Below are 16573 nucleotides of genomic sequence, written 5' to 3'. Positions count from 1 at the left end.
TACATCACCAGTGTCCAGTGTCTTTCTGAAACGAGCATAGTAGGAGAGGCCATTTTAGGGACTACATCACCAGTGGCCAGCTCCATACCTTCCCTTTCTGGATGAGTGGCTGTATTTCCATCTGGCTCTATAGCGCATCCTCTACGTGACGAGGTGGCCGAGTGGTTAAGGCGATGGACTGCTAAAACATTGTGCTGTGCACGCGTGGGTTCGAATCTCGTCGTGAAGGGCCCTGAAGGGCTTGTGTTGTCTTTCTCAAACGAGCATAGTAGGTGAGGCCATTTTAGGGACTACATCACCAGTGTCCAGTGTCTTTCTGAAACGAGCATAGTAGGGGAGGCCATTTTAGGGACTACATCACCAGTGTCCTGCTCCATACCTTCCCTTTCTGGATGAGTGGATGTATTACCATCTGGCTCTATAGCGCATCCTCTATGTGACGAGGTGGCCGAGTGGTTAAGGCGATGGACTGCTAATCCATTTTGCTCTGCACGCGTGGGTTCGAATCCCATCTTCGTCGTGAAGGGCCCTCAAGGGCTTGTGTTGTCTTTCTCAAACGAGCATAGTAGGTGAGGCCATTTTAGGGACTACATCACCAGTGTCCAGTGTCTTTCTGAAACGAGCATAGTAGGGGAGGCCATTTTAGGGACTACATCACCACTGTCCTGCTCCATACCTTCCCTTTCTGGATGAGTGGATGTATTACCATCTGGCTCTATAGCGCATCCTCTATGTGACGAGGTGGCCGAGTGGTTAAGGCGATGGACTGCTAATCCATTGTGCTCTGCACGCGTGGGTTCGAATCCCATCCTCGTCGTGAAGGGCCCTCAAGGGCTTGTGTTGTCTTTCTCAAGCGAGAATAGTAGGGGAGGCCATTTTAGGGACTACATCACCAGTGTCCTGCTCCATACCTTCCCTTTCTGGATGAGTGGATGTATTACCATCTGGCTCTATAGCGCATCCTCTATGTGACGAGGTGGCCGAGTGGTGAAGGCGATGGACTGCTAATCCATTGTGCTCATACCACACTGAGCACGCCCACTTTCGTGAGATTGCGGAGTTGTTTGTTGGCAGTAGTAGAAGGAGAAAGCCTCCTTCCAGTTTGTTTGTTCATTGTTTGTGCGTTTGATTTTCTGTCTTTAGTAAGTTTGTTTGTGTCAGTTTTGTTTATTTTGTTCTGAAAGGGAACCCGGCAGTTTTTAACTGTTAGGGCGAACTTGAAAGTTCAAACTTTTTTCAACATGGACGGACCTCGCGGCACTGAACACGGAATGAAAAAAGGTAAACGAGATAAGGATTTACCCTCAAAAACGGACGGCAGCAAGGCATCGACCAAGGACAAAGGCAAAAAGACAAAGATAAAGACAACGGATTTAAACAAAGGTGAACAACGGACCGACACACGGAATATACATGGAATATACAACGGCAACGACTTCGGATAATGGCAATACGACAACGAGAATGAAAGTGGACTTAAATAAAGACGAACGAAGGACGGATGAAAGGAAAAACGAAAACGGACTGGATGAAATGATTACGAGTGAGGCAAATGATTCAAACATGGTCGCGAAGGATGCAGGAAAAGATATTGAAAATGAGAGCGATGGAGTAAAGGAGATGAGGAACGAGAATGCAGGAAGGAAAAATGCTGAGAGTGGGGTGGAAAGCAGAGAAACACGGCGAAATGAGCCAGACCAAAGCAACGAAAAAGGTGAAGATCACAACGAACTTCATAATGAAAATAATACTGACAAAGAAAGCAAGGATAAAAGACATGAGGGGAAAAGGCCGGGACTATGGCAAAGAGCATATTCCAAAGAAATGACACTGGTTTTAGAAACTGAAGATATTGATGGTGTTAACGCTAAAAAACTAATAAAAGAAATAGAGAACGTTGTAGGGCCTGGAAAACTCCCGGCTCTGAGACCCAGGCCAAATAAACAATATGAGGCAACATTTGAGAGCTTAGAAGACTGCGATCTCCTGGAGGATGGAGGTCTAATGGTTAATGGAATAAGGGTGGAAGTGAAGAGGCTGTACAGAAGTGAGGTAATGGTCTCCTTTCTTCACTTGCCCCCATATACAACAGATACAGAAGTGCTAGAAAAACTACTGAAGTGGGGAGTTGAACCCATCCTCCCCCTAAGGCGGCGTTACTACCCGGGCACGTCAGTGGCAGATGGCACACGTTATATTAAAGTCAGATTCCCAAAAGAAGTAGCATCGTTGCCCTACAGTGCGAGGTTCGATAAACCTGACGGGCCTCAGTACTGTAGGGTAATCCATGACCGGCAGGTGAAGCTATGTAGACTGTGCCTACAACCGGGGCACATTATGAGAAACTGCCCTGAGTTCACCTGCCGGGAATGCCTGCAACAAGGCCATTATGCCCGGGAGTGCGCCGCCCCGAAATGCCCCGACTGCCGCCGTGCTTTCATTAAATGCACGTGCATTAGCTTGGAGGAGGAGAGTGAAGGAGAAAATGTGGAGGAAGAGCAGGAGAGCATGGCGGGGTCGGAGGTGGAGGGGGAGGATGAGAGAAGCTCCTCAGAGGAGCAATCGGAGGATGAGGAATTCCCCTGTCCTCAGCAGCATAGAGACCCGGTGCCTGGGGAGAAGCAAGATGAACTGTGTATGGAGGAGAGCTCAGGCATCGGTGTCCTGGAGGGCATATGTGTGGCTGGAGGCACAGGGGAAATGGGGCAGGTGGAGGAGGAGACCCAGCAGATGGAAATACATGGAAAAAAGGACATAGAGAAACGGCAGAGGGAGAGTGATGGTGAAATGGATGACCAGGACTTTAACAGACTGTCGCAACTGAAACAAAGGAAGGTAAAGCCACAATTAAATATTAAAGGGGTGTTGGAGGATCAAGAGAGAAGGAGAAGTGCGAGGAGGAACGAACTTGCGGGAAGGGGAGGGGGCGAAAAACAGAAATGTGGGGACTTAAAATGAGGGGTTTTAATTTTGGTATTTGTTTATTTATTATTTTAATGGTGTGGGATTTTAATTCTATTAATGTAAGAGGAGGGATTAACCATGTGAAATTACAAAGAATGGTCAAAGAAACAAAACGAAATGATGTAATTTTAATACAGGAAAGTAACTGGACAAAAGAAGCAGCAGGTTTTAAATCTAGAGGGAAAAAGAATAACAGATAAAGAAGGTATTTTAAAGGAAGTACATGGTTTTTATAATAATTTATTTAGGGTTAGGGTTAGGGTTAGGGTTAGGGGTTAGGGATGAAAACTACCGATCGGACCCCCTCCGATCTCTCCCAAAGTCTTTAACTCCCGAACAGAAGGTCGTAGAGCTTTGAAAGTAATCTCCGTCTCCCATAATTTGAGGTCTCTGAACACGCCAGACTTGGTTTCAAGTCTCTAGGACCTTCTGTTCCAGAGATACAGCTAAACTAATGTTTGTTTTTGCTGTATCTCCAGAACCGTACGTCGTAGAGAGATGAAACCACATCAGGCGTGTTCAGTGACCTCTCATTAGGGGAGGCGGATCACACTTTCAAAGCTGTACGACCTTCTGTTCCGGAGATATGGAGTAAAATGTGTGTTCCCATATACAATGAATGGGACCGGAGTTAGTGAAAACTTTTCTAAGTGTCAGAATAAATTTTTCTTATTCTATTCTGTGAAAGGTTGTCAGGAGCACGTTTCAGGCCATTATGAATCTATTGGTACCTTTTTTTTTGGTACATTTTTATTTTTGCGGACTCTTTGGTTGTGTCTAAGTGGTCCCCATGACCACAAAGACACGTAAGCCCCCACGCCACGTCAAGGTAGAGTCCATGTGGAGTTTATTCTAAGCTAAAAAACACTTTAAAACTACAACTATATACAACTATTTACAAAAACACGACTTACGGATGCCATTGTCAGGACTCACTCACATATGCGTGGAAATAAAAAGAAAAAAGAAAAGAAAGTGTCTAAATACAACTATTTACAAAAAAACACGACTATATACAACTATTTACGAAAAAACACGACTTACGGATGCCATCATCAGGACTTACTCACACATGCGTGGAAATAAAAATAAAAAATAAATGAAAGTGCCTTAAACAGACTTTAACATTGACCTTCTCCTATGCAAAAAGGCTGAAAATGTCCTCACTCTCATCTGGACGGCTTGGCAGTTGTTCACATAGGCATTGTATGCCGCTCTATGTGTCAAACACCTCATATAGGGTTAGGGTTAGGGTTAGGGTTAGGTATATGTCATTGTTTAACGACCCTCACCATGACTAGCATGGAGAGAGACCGAGGCAAATGCACTGGCCGTCGCTCGTCAAGCACTAAGCCATCAGTACTTTAGGTCCTCCTATTCAGGAGTTTGCCTTCATGGGCTTCAATAGCTCCTCCCATTACAATGAATTAATATGTTAGACCATTTCTAAGGTTAGGGTAAGAATTAGTTTTAAGGTCTAGGTTATGTTTACAAAATCCCCAATTGGGTTTCTGATGTTTTAACTCGTCCTTTAAGTTTAGGCATGAGCTCTAGGTAAATGTTAAAGTTTTAAGACCTTTAACTACACATTTCTACCTTGCCTTTCATGTGGTTTAATTTAGTAGTTAGATTTAGTATACAGATTAAGTTTAAGGTTTAATTTACATTCAAATGTTACCCCATCTCTTAGGTTAGGGTAAGAATTAGTTTTAAGGTCTAGGTTATGTTTATAAAATCCCCAATTGGGTTTCTGATGTTTTAATTTGTCCTTTAAGGTTAGGCATGAGTTTGTAGGTGCATGTTAAGGTTTTAAGACCTTTAACTACACATTTCTACATTGCCCTTAATGTGGTTTAATTTTTAGATACATTTAATATATGATAAGATGTTTAACTCGTCCTTTAAGTTCAGGCATGAGCTCTAGGTGCATGTTAAAGTTTTAAGACCTTTAACTAGGGTTAGGGTTAGGGTTAGGTATATGTCTTTGTTTAACGGCCTTTACCATGACTAGCATGGTTAGGGACCGAGGGAAGTGCACTGGCCGTCGCTTGTCAAGCATTAAGCCATCAAAACTGTGGTTTGCCTTTTTAGGCTTCAGTAGCTCTTCTCACAACAGGGAATCAACTTTGTTTGGAGTTAAAATATATTCTTAGAGTGAGGCTCTAAAGTAAAGGTGTCCACTATGTTTCAGAGAGATCCTTTAGGTTAGGGTTAGAATTAGGAATAGGGTTCAGTCTTATTTTAAGGTATTGCCTGGGTTAGGGTTAGAAGGGTTAGGGTTAGGGTTAGGTATATGTCTTTGTTTAACGGCCCTCACCATGACTAGCATGGAGAGGGACCGAGGCAAATGCACTGGCCGTCGCTCGTCAAGCATTAGGGTTAGGGTTAGGTATATGTCTTTGTTTAACGGCCTTTACCATGACTAGCATGGTTAGGGACCGTGGGAAGTGCACTGGCCGTCGCTTGTCAAGCATTAAGCCATCAGAACTGTGGTTTGCCTTTTTTAGGCTTCATTAGCTCTTCTCACAACAGGGAATCAACAGCCGACAGCCAGCCTCCTCATGAAGTGCCATGTGTACCTGATCTGCAGCTTACTCGCCCCCTCACTCACGCAGCGGCCACAGTCCACGTATAGCAGGACTGGGGGTGGAACAGCTGCTTGGTGGTACCGCTCCATCACTCCATCCTGTCCAGTCCCAGCCCCTCCTGCACTATCATGACACTGGTCAGGATGTAACCAACCTCGTTGCCAATGGAGGTCACCCAAAGAGCTGTCCCCCTGCCACGGCCAGTCAGCTCCTTTGTGATCTGAAATTAGATAACAGTGATGTTTAATATCACGCACTTTTTTTTCCTACAGCAGTAAGTGTATGTAGATTAAATACACAGCACACACTTATAATAACTGCTTATAATTTAAATCAATCTTATTAGCTAACTAACTAGAACCATGCAACAGGTACAATAAGATAAATAGGTACAGTAGTCAACAAGTAAACACTGAATAAGAGCATGCTTTGAAAAATACACTGAGACACTGCAGCACATAAACATACACTCCTGTACCGTTATCGTTATCAATAGCAATCATATTATGCATGATCAGTTACAGTACTTGTATGATATACGAGAAACGACGCTTAACACCGCTGGTCAGGCGTCATATACAGATAGCAAGCTAACTAGATGGTTAGGGTTAGGGTTAGGGTTAGGGTTAGGGATGAAAACCACCGATCGGACCCCCTCCGATCTCTCCCAAAGTCTTTAACTCCCGAACAGAAGGTCGTAGAGCTTTGAAAGTAATCTCCGTCTCCCATAATCTAGGGTTAGGGTTAGGGTTAGGGTTAGGGTTAGGGTTAGGGTTAGGGTTAGGGTTAGGGGTTAGGGTTAGGGGTTAGGGTTAGGGGTTAGGGGTTAGGGGTTAGGGGTTAGGGTTAGGGTTAGGGTTAGGGTTAGGGTTAGGGTTAGGGTTAGGGTTAGGGTTAGGGGTTAGGGTTAGGGTTAGGGTTAGGGTTAGGGTTAGGGTTAGGGTTAGGGTTAGGAGTGGGTATGAGATACTTGACTGCTAGTGAGGCAAAACCGGGGAGTAAGGGGGTTGTTTTAGGGTAAGATAGGGGTCTGGGGTTAGGTTTAGGTTTAGGGTAGTGGATGGGATTGGGGTAAGGTCAGGGTTAGGTTTAGGGTTTTGTATGGGTTTAGGTCTAGGGATGTGCTCCCCGGCTTCGTGCTCGAGCGCAGCCAAGTCAGTATGGCACGGTCCATCCCTTCCCATCAGGTAGGCTACCTCCATCTGTGTTTTAGTCCTTGCTGTCTCATAGTTTTTGTTTTTTGTGTTGTTGTTTCCAATTGTATTTTCCTGCGTGGTGTAGTACCATTTTTATTTATTCCCATGGTAATTGGTAAACTGATTTGTTTTTGATGTTGGGAGGCAAGTGACAGCTGCAAAGCAGCACGTGTTCTCACGACAGGAGACGGAGGAGCAGCGACTGGCCTGAGCTTTACTGCTGTTGAGTGGTGGGGGTATTTTTCCTGGCCACAATTTTTCTCTGGATTCTCATTAATTGAGATGGAACTTACATCCGGAGTTGGATGCAGTGCTTTGTGTGTTCTTGGGGGTCTGGGGGGTAGGGGTGACTGGACATCTTGCGCTACATCGTGCGCCACTGCACCGAAAGAGGTGTCAAGGAATCCATCCTTATCCAATGTGATTTGGCTTAGGTCTGTTAAGGAATGGATTTGTGGAGTTGTTGACGCCCTAGATGATGTTGTAGGGCTATTGTCTTTTTTTGTTTGTATTGTGACTGCTGGTTTTGTCATAGTTGTGGTTATTTGCGGCAATGCCATCTCTGTGTGGCAAGGAGCCGTATTATCATGGCATGATGAGCTGTTGGTCACTGGGCGAGAAGAGTGTGCATAATTAATTGGAGTCACAGATGTTTCATCTTGTAGATCTCCAAAGTATGTCGAGATAATCTTCTTCGCCCGTTCGATGGTTTCCTGCTTCAGCTTTTTGCCTCGGTTTCGGCGTGCCCATTTTACAGATACTTCGAATTGTTTGTGCCAGTTGCTTGGCTTTGTGGTAATCAATTTATCCAGCTCAGAATTTAGGGTGTCGGAATAATGTTGCTGTAGAATTAGCATGGTGGTGTGTGCCCAGTTTCTAGCGTTGCCGTTTAAAAGTTGTCCTGTGAGTGGGTTTGGTACTGCCGGTTTAATTATGTTGCTTAGGTAGTCAACCAGGCGAGTGATGGTGGGTGGTTCTATCGTGGTGTTGTTTAAATGGTGTAGCATCGTTATTGCTTTGTACATAATGCGAACATTTTCGCCGAATTCTGTGTCAGTGTTTTGTGGCTTGCTAGTTTGTCTTGTGTTAAGTTGTTGTGTTTGTTGTTTGCAATTAAATGAATCATCCTGTTCTTGTCTAAATTGTTTGGTTGTCTGTTGGTTATATTTGACAAATTGTCTTTGATATGGTGTAGCTGCCACTCCGGCGTATGTCCTGTTGTATTTATTATTTGTTTGTCTTGCAGGTGTGAAGACCTGAGTGTCTTGTGGTGGACGTGTGGAAAAATGAGTATCATGTGGTGGACGTGGTCTTGTCCAACCAACACTGTTGTCCCTGATTGACATGTTTTAAGGTAAGTATGTTTGTTTTGTTGTAAAAGATCCTTAGGTGAGTAGGTTTGTTTTGTTGTAAGGTAAGTATGTTTGTTTTAAGTAAGAAAGATCGTTTTTTTGTCTTTATCTGTTGTTTCTAGGTTAAACATATGTTGTTTGTTTTTATTAGGTGTACAAAATAATTGTTTTTAAGGATGAATGTAATGTGTTTGTTCAAACAAAAGCCTATAGCTTTTTTGAGAGCGTTTAAGATGAAATGAACATTGTTTTTTGTTGTATTTTATGGTCTTGTGGTTTTTTTAAAGTCTTTTTTAGGTTTTTATAAAGCACTTGAATAAGTGTCTTTCTTTCACACGAAGTTTAAGAATGAATGACAAGCCTGTCGCGACGTTTCGGTTCAATTGGAACCTTCTTCAGGCAAGGCTTGTATTAGTGCACTGTCTTGTGTTCTGAACTCGAGGAAATATCGATGAGAAGTGAGGGCGAGATAAGGCTGCTCCAGCTTTTATACTTACCCTGCACAAGGAGGCTCCTCCCCCTCTTCACAGTCTCTCAGCCAAAGAAGTGGCTTGAAGAGATCAAAACTAAAATGTGTATGTTTTATTGTTCTCATAGTTTGAGTTTATATTAATGATTACTGTTTTGTATTTGATTTATGTAATGTTTATTAAAATAATTATCCAACTTCTTGTGTGAATTGTTCTTATGCTTTGGTAAAGTGGTTGTGTATGTCCTTTTGTGTTTTGTGAATTGTTCTTGGTCTTTGGAAATATACATGTACATGTCCTTTTGTTTTTTGTGGATTGTCTGATGTCCTTGACTGCTGGCAGGCCCAGGCAAGCCCAGGCATGCCCAGGCATGCCCAGGCATCACCAGGGAGGATGGAGATTATTTGTATGGTGTTTAAGGAATGAGAGAAGTGGATGAAGCCTACTGAAGATGGGTAGGAGGATAACAGGCTAGTTAGGAGTGGGTATGAGATACTTGACTGCTAGTGAGGCAAAACCGGGGAGTAAGGGGGTTGTTTTAGGGTAAGATAGGGGTCTGGGGTTAGGTTTAGGTTTAGGGTAGTGGATGGGATTGGGGTAAGGTCAGGGTTAGGTTTAGGGTTTTGTATGGGTTTAGGTCTAGGGATGTGCTCCCCGGCTTCGTGCTCGAGCGCAGCCAAGTCAGTATGGCACGGTCCATCCCTTCCCATCAGGTAGGCTACCTCCATCTGTGTTTTAGTCCTTGCTGTCTCATAGTTTTTGTTTTTTGTGTTGTTGTTTCCAATTGTATTTTCCTGCGTGGTGTAGTACCATTTTTATTTATTCCCATGGTAATTGGTAAACTGATTTGTTTTTGATGTTGGGAGGCAAGTGACAGCTGCAAAGCAGCACGTGTTCTCACGACAGGAGACGGAGGAGCAGCGACTGGCCTGAGCTTTACTGCTGTTGAGTGGTGGGGGTATTTTTCCTGGCCACAATTTTTCTCTGGATTCTCATTAATTGAGATGGAACTTACATCCGGAGTTGGATGCAGTGCTTTTGTGTGTTCTTGGGGGTCTGGGGGGTAGGGGTGACTGGACATCTTGCGCTACATCGTGCGCCACTGCACCGAAAGAGGTGTCAAGGAATCCATCCTTATCCAATGTGATTTGGCTTAGGTCTGTTAAGGAATGGATTTGTGGAGTTGTTGACGCCCTAGATGATGTTGTAGGGCTATTGTCTTTTTTTGTTTGTATTGTGACTGCTGGTTTTGTCATAGTTGTGGTTATTTGCGGCAATGCCATCTCTGTGTGGCAAGGAGCCGTATTATCATGGCATGATGAGCTGTTGGTCACTGGGCGAGAAGAGTGTGCATAATTAATTGGAGTCACAGATGTTTCATCTTGTAGATCTCCAAAGTATGTCGAGATAATCTTCTTCGCCCGTTCGATGGTTTCCTGCTTCAGCTTTTTGCCTCGGTTTCGGCGTGCCCATTTTACAGATACTTCGAATTGTTTGTGCCAGTTGCTTGGCTTTGTGGTAATCAATTTATCCAGCTCAGAATTTAGGGTGTCGGAATAATGTTGCTGTAGAATTAGCATGGTGGTGTGTGCCCAGTTTCTAGCGTTGCCGTTTAAAAGTTGTCCTGTGAGTGGGTTTGGTACTGCCGGTTTAATTATGTTGCTTAGGTAGTCCACCAGGCGAGTGATGGTGGGTGGTTCTATCGTGGTGTTGTTTAAATGGTGTAGCATCGTTATTGCTTTGTACATAATGCGAACATTTTCGCCGAATTCTGGGTCAGTGTTTTGTGGCTTGCTAGTTTGTCTTGTGTTAAGTTGTTGTGTTTGTTGTTTGCAATTAAATGAATCATCCTGTTTTTGTCTAAATTGTTTGGTTGTCTGTTGGTTGTATTTGACAAATTGTCTTTGATATGGTGTAGCTGCCACTTCGGCGTATGTCCTGTTGTATTTATTATTTGTTTGTCTTGCAGGTGTGAAGACCTGAGTGTCTTGTGGTGGACGTGTGGAAAAATGAGTATCATGTGGTGGACGTGGTCTTGTCCAACCAACATTGTTGTCCCTGATTGACATGTTTTAAGGTAAGTATGTTTGTTTTGTTGTAAAAGATCCTTAGGTGAGTAGATTTGTTTTGTTGTAAGGTAAGTATGTTTGTTTTAAGTAAGAAAGATCGTTTTTTTGTCTTTATCTGTTGTTTCTAGGTTAAACCTATGTTGTTTGTTTTTATTAGGTGTACAAAATAATTGTTTTTAAGGATGAATGTAATGTGTTTGTTCAAACAAAAGCCTATAGCTTTTTTGAGAGCGTTTAAGACGAAATGAACATTGTTTTTTGTTGTATTTTATGGTCTTGTGGTTTTTTTTAAAGTCTTTTTTAGGTTTTTATAAAGCACTTGAATAAGTGTCTTTCTTTCACACGAAGTTTTAAGAATGAATGACAAGCCTGTCGCGACGTTTCGGTTCAATTGGAACCTTCTTCAGGCAAGGCTTGTATTAGTGCACTGTCTTGTGTTCTGAACTCGAGGAAATATCGATGAGAAGTGAGGGCGAGATAAGGCTGCTCCAGCTTTTATACTTACCCTGCACAAGGAGGCTCCTCCCCCTCTTCACAGTCTCTCAGCCAAAGAAGTGGCTTGAAGAGATCAAAACTAAAATGTGTATGTTTTATTGTTCTCAGAGTTTGAGTTTATATTAATGATTACTGTTTTGTATTTGATTTATGTAGTGTTTATTAAAATAATTATTCAACTTCTTGTGTGAATTGTTCTTATGCTTTGGTAAAGTGGTTGTGTATGTCCTTTTGTGTTTTGTCAATTGTTCTTGGTCTTTGGAAATATACATGTACATGTCCTTTTGTTTTTTGTGGATTGTCTGATGTCCTTGACTGCTGGCAGGCCCAGGCAAGCCCAGGCATGCTCAGGCATGCCCAGGCATCACCAGGGAGGATGGAGATTGTTTGTATGGTGTTTAAGGAATGAGAGAAGTGGATGAAGCCTACTGAAGATGGGTAGGAGGATAACAGGCTAGTTAGGAGTGGGTATGAGATACTTGACTGCTAGTGAGGCAAAACCGGGGAGTAAGGGGGTTGTTTTAGGGTAAGATAGGGGTCTGGGGTTAGGTTTAGGTTTAGGGTAGTGGATGGGATTGGGGTAAGGTCAGGGTTAGGTTTAGGGTTTTGTATGGGTTTAGGTCTAGGGATGTGCTCCCCGGCTTCGTGCTCGAGCGCAGCCAAGTCAGTATGGCACGGTCCATCCCTTCCCATCAGGTAGGCTACTTCCATCTGTGTTTTAGTCCTTGCTGTCTCATAGTTTTTGTTTTTTGTGTTGGTGTTTCCAATTGTATTTTCCTGCGTGGTGTAGTACCATTTTTATTTATTCCCATGGTAATTGGTAAACTGATTTGTTTTTGATGTTGGGAGGCAAGTGACAGCTGCAAAGCAGCACGTGTTCTCACGACAGGAGACGGAGGAGCAGCGACTGGCCTGAGCTTTACTGCTGTTGAGTGGTGGGGGTATTTTTCCTGCCCACAATTTTTCTCTGTATTCTCATTAATTGAGATTAAACTTACATCCGGAGTTGGATGCAGTGCTTTGTGTGTTCTTGGGGGTCTGGGGGGTAGGGGTGACTGGACCTCGTGTGCCACATCTTGCGCTACATTGTGCACCACTGCACCGAAAGAGGTGTCAAGGAATCCATCCTTATCCAATGTGATTTGGCTTAGGTCTGTTAAGGAATGGATTTGTGGAGTTGTTGACGCCCTAGATGATGTTGTAGGGCTATTGTCTTTTTTTGTTTGTATTGTGACTGCTGGTTTTGTCATAGTTGTGGTTATTTGTGGCAATGCCATCTCTGTGTGGCAAGGAGCCGTATTATCATGGCATGATGAGCTGTTGGTCACTGGGCGAGAAGAGTGTGCATAATTAATTGGAGTCACAGATGTTTCATCTTGTAGATCTCCAAAGTATGTCGAGATCATCTTCTTCGCCCGTTCGATGGTTTCCTGCTTCAGCTTTTTGCCTCGGTTTCGGCGTGCCCATTTTACAGATACTTCGAATTGTTTGTGCCAGTTGCTTGGCTTTGTGGTAATCAATTTATCCAGCTCAGAATTTAGGGTGTCGGAATAATGTTGTTGTAGAATTAGCATGGTGGTGTGTGCCCAGTTTCTAGCGTTGCCGTTTAAAAGTTGTCCTGTGAGTGGGTTTGGTACTGCCGGTTTAATTATGTTGCTTAGGTAGTCCACCAGGCGAGTGATGGTGGGTGGTTCTATCGTGGTGTTGTTTAAATGGTGTAGCATCGTTATTGCTTTGTACATAATGCGAACATTTTCGCCGAATTCTGGGTCAGTGTTTTGTGGCTTGCTAGTTTGTCTTGTGTTAAGTTGTTGTGTTTGTTGTTTGCAATTAAATGAATCATCCTGTTTTTGTCTAAATTGTTTGGTTGTCTGTTGGTTGTATTTGACAAATTGTCTTTGATATGGTGTAGCTGCCACTTCGGCGTATGTCCTGTTGTATTTATTATTTGTTTGTCTTGCAGGTGTGAAGACCTGAGTGTCTTGTGGTGGACGTGTGGAAAAATGAGTATCATGTGGTGGACGTGGTCTTGTCCAACCAACATTGTTGTCCCTGATTGACATGTTTTAAGGTAAGTATGTTTGTTTTGTTGTAAAAGATCCTTAGGTGAGTAGATTTGTTTTGTTGTAAGGTAAATATGTTTGTTTTAAGTAAGAAAGATCGTTTTTTTGTCTTTATCTGTTGTTTCTAGGTTAAACCTATGTTGTTTGTTTTTCATTAGGTGTACAAAATAATTGTTTTTAAGGATGAATGTAATGTGTTTGTTCAAACAAAAGCCTATAGCTTTTTTGAGAGCGTTTAAGACGAAATGAACATTGTTTTTTGTTGTATTTTATGGTCTTGTGGTTTTTTTTAAAGTCTTTTTTAGGTTTTTATAAAGCACTTGAATAAGTGTCTTTCTTTCACACGAAGTTTTAAGAATGAATGACAAGCCTGTCGCGACGTTTCGGTTCAATTGGAACCTTCTTCAGGCAAGGCTTGTATTAGTGCACTGTCTTGTGTTCTGAACTCGAGGAAATATCGATGAGAAGTGAGGGCGAGATAAGGCTGCTCCAGCTTTTATACTTACCCTGCACAAGGAGGCTCCTCCCCCTCTTCACAGTCTCTCAGCCAAAGAAGTGGCTTGAAGAGATCAAAACTAAAATGTGTATGTTTTATTGTTCTCAGAGTTTGAGTTTATATTAATGATTACTGTTTTGTATTTGATTTATGTAATGTTTATTAAAATAATTATTCCAACTTCTTGTGTGAATTGTTCTTATGCTTTGGTAAAGTGGTTGTGTATGTCCTTTTGTGTTTTGTGAATTGTTCTTGGTCTTTGGAAATATACATGTACATGTCCTTTTGTTTTTTGTGGATTGTCTGATGTCCTTGACTGCTGGCAGGCCCAGGCAAGCCCAGGCATGCTCAGGCATGCCCAGGCATCACCAGGGAGGATGGAGATTGTTTGTATGGTGTTTAAGGAATGAGAGAAGTGGATGAAGCCTACTGAAGATGGGTAGGAGGATAACAGGCTAGTTAGGAGTGGGTATGAGATACTTGACTGCTAGTGAGGCAAAACCGGGGAGTAAGGGGGTTGTTTTAGGGTAAGATAGGGGTGTGGGGTTAGGTTTAGGTTTAGGGTAGTGGATGGGATTGGGGTAAGGTCAGGGTTAGGTTTAGGGTTTTGTATGGGTTTAGGTATAGGGATGTGCTCCCCGGCTTCGTGCTCGAGCGCAGCCAAGTCAGTATGGCACGGTCCATCCCTTCCCATCAGGTAGGCTACCTCCATCTGTGTTTTAGTCCTTGCTGTCTCATAGTTTTTGTTTTTTGTGTTGTTGTTTCCAATTGTATTTTCCTGCGTGGTGTAGTACCATTTTTATTTATTCCCATGGTAATTGGTAAACTGATTTGTTTTTGATGTTGGGAGGCAAGTGACAGCTGCAAAGCAGCACGTGTTCTCACGACAGGAGATGGAGGAGCAGCGACTGGCCTGAGCTTTACTGCTGTTGAGTGGTGGGGGTATTTTTCCTGCCCACAATTTTTCTCTGGATTCTCATTAATTGAGATGGAACTTACATCCGGAGTTGGATGCAGTGTTTTGTGTGTTCTTGGGGGTCTGGGGGGTAGGGGTGACTGGACATCTTGCGCTACATCGTGCACCACTGCACCGAAAGAGGTGTCAAGGAATCCATCCTTATCCAATGTGATTTGGCTTAGGTCTGTTAAGGAATGGATTTGTGGAGTTGTTGACGCCCTAGATGATGTTGTAGGGCTATTGTCTTTTTTTGTTTGTATTGTGACTGCTGGTTTTGTCATAGTTGTGGTTATTTGTGGCAATGCCATCTCTGTGTGGCAAGGAGCCGTATTATCATGGCATGATGAGCTGTTGGTCACTGGGCGAGAAGAGTGTGCATAATTAATTGGAGTCACAGATGTTTCATCTTGTAGATCTCCAAAGTATGTCGAGATCATCTTCTTCGCCCGTTCGATGGTTTCCTGCTTCAGCTTTTTGCCTCGGTTTCGGCGTGCCCATTTTACAGATACTTCGAATTGTTTGTGCCAGTTGCTTGGCTTTGTGGTAATCAATTTATCCAGCTCAGAATTTAGGGTGTCGGAATAATGTTGTTGTAGAATTAGCATGGTGGTGTGTGCCCAGTTTCTAGCGTTGCCGTTTAAAAGTTGTCCTGTGAGTGGGTTTGGTACTGCCGGTTTAATTATGTTGCTTAGGTAGTCCACCAGGCGAGTGATGGTGGGTGGTTCTATCGTGGTGTTGTTTAAATGGTGTAGCATCGTTATTGCTTTGTACATAATGCGAACATTTTCGCCGAATTCTGGGTCAGTGTTTTGTGGCTTGCTAGTTTGTCTTGTGTTAAGTTGTTGTGTTTGTTGTTTGCAATTAAATGAATCATCCTGTTTTTGTCTAAATTGTTTGGTTGTCTGTTGGTTGTATTTGACAAATTGTCTTTGATATGGTGTAGCTGCCACTTCGGCGTATGTCCTGTTGTATTTATTATTTGTTTGTCTTGCAGGTGTGAAGACCTGAGTGTCTTGTGGTGGACGTGTGGAAAAATGAGTATCATGTGGTGGACGTGGTCTTGTCCAACCAACATTGTTGTCCCTGATTGACATGTTTTAAGGTAAGTATGTTTGTTTTGTTGTAAAAGATCCTTAGGTGAGTAGATTTGTTTTGTTGTAAGGTAATATGTTTGTTTTAAGTAAGAAAGATCGTTTTTTTGTCTTTATCTGTTGTTTCTAGGTTAAACCTATGTTGTTTGTTTTCATTAGGTGTACAAAATAATTGTTTTTAAGGATGAATGTAATGTGTTTGTTCAAACAAAAGCCTATAGCTTTTTTGAGAGCGTTTAAGACGAAATGAACATTGTTTTTTGTTGTATTTTATGGTCTTGTGGTTTTTTTTAAAGTCTTTTTTAGGTTTTTATAAAGCACTTGAATAAGTGTCTTTCTTTCACACGAAGTTTTAAGAATGAATGACAAGCCTGTCGCGACGTTTCGGTTCAATTGGAACCTTCTTCAGGCAAGGCTTGTATTAGTGCACTGTCTTGTGTTCTGAACTCGAGGAAATATCGATGAGAAGTGAGGGCGAGATAAGGCTGCTCCAGCTTTTATACTTACCCTGCACAAGGAGGCTCCTCCCCTCTTCACAGTCTCTCAGCCAAAGAAGTGGCTTGAAGAGATCAAAACTAAAATGTGTATGTTTTATTGTTCTCAGAGTTTGAGTTTATATTAATGATTACTGTTTTGTATTTGATTTATGTAGTGTTTATTAAAATAATTATTCAACTTCTTGTGTGAATTGTTCTTATGCTTTGGTAAAGTGGTTGTGTATGTCCTTTTGTGTTTTGTCAATTGTTCTTGGTCTTTGGAAATATACATGTACATGTCCTTTTGTTTTTTGTGGATTGTCTGATGTCCTTGACTGCTGGCAGGCCCAGGCAA

General features: G+C 42.6%; 2 non-coding genes across 2 annotated transcripts; both read left to right on the top strand.

Moving 5' to 3' along the window:
* The first annotated feature begins 438 nt into the window (after window positions 1–438).
* On the top strand, window positions 439–520 carry trnas-gcu. Its single transcript has one exon. It is a non-coding gene; the product is annotated as a tRNA-Ser (tRNA).
* Window positions 521–735: 215 nt separating this feature from the next.
* On the top strand, window positions 736–817 carry trnas-gcu. Its single transcript has one exon. It is a non-coding gene; the product is annotated as a tRNA-Ser (tRNA).
* The last annotated feature ends 15756 nt before the right edge of the window (window positions 818–16573 follow it).

Source organism: Clupea harengus, unplaced genomic scaffold (genome assembly GCF_900700415.2).
Source record: "Clupea harengus unplaced genomic scaffold, Ch_v2.0.2, whole genome shotgun sequence".
Taxonomy (NCBI): domain Eukaryota; kingdom Metazoa; phylum Chordata; class Actinopteri; order Clupeiformes; family Clupeidae; genus Clupea; species Clupea harengus.
Note: the sequence above shows the minus strand (reverse complement) of the source record. Positions and strands in the feature narration are given on the sequence as shown.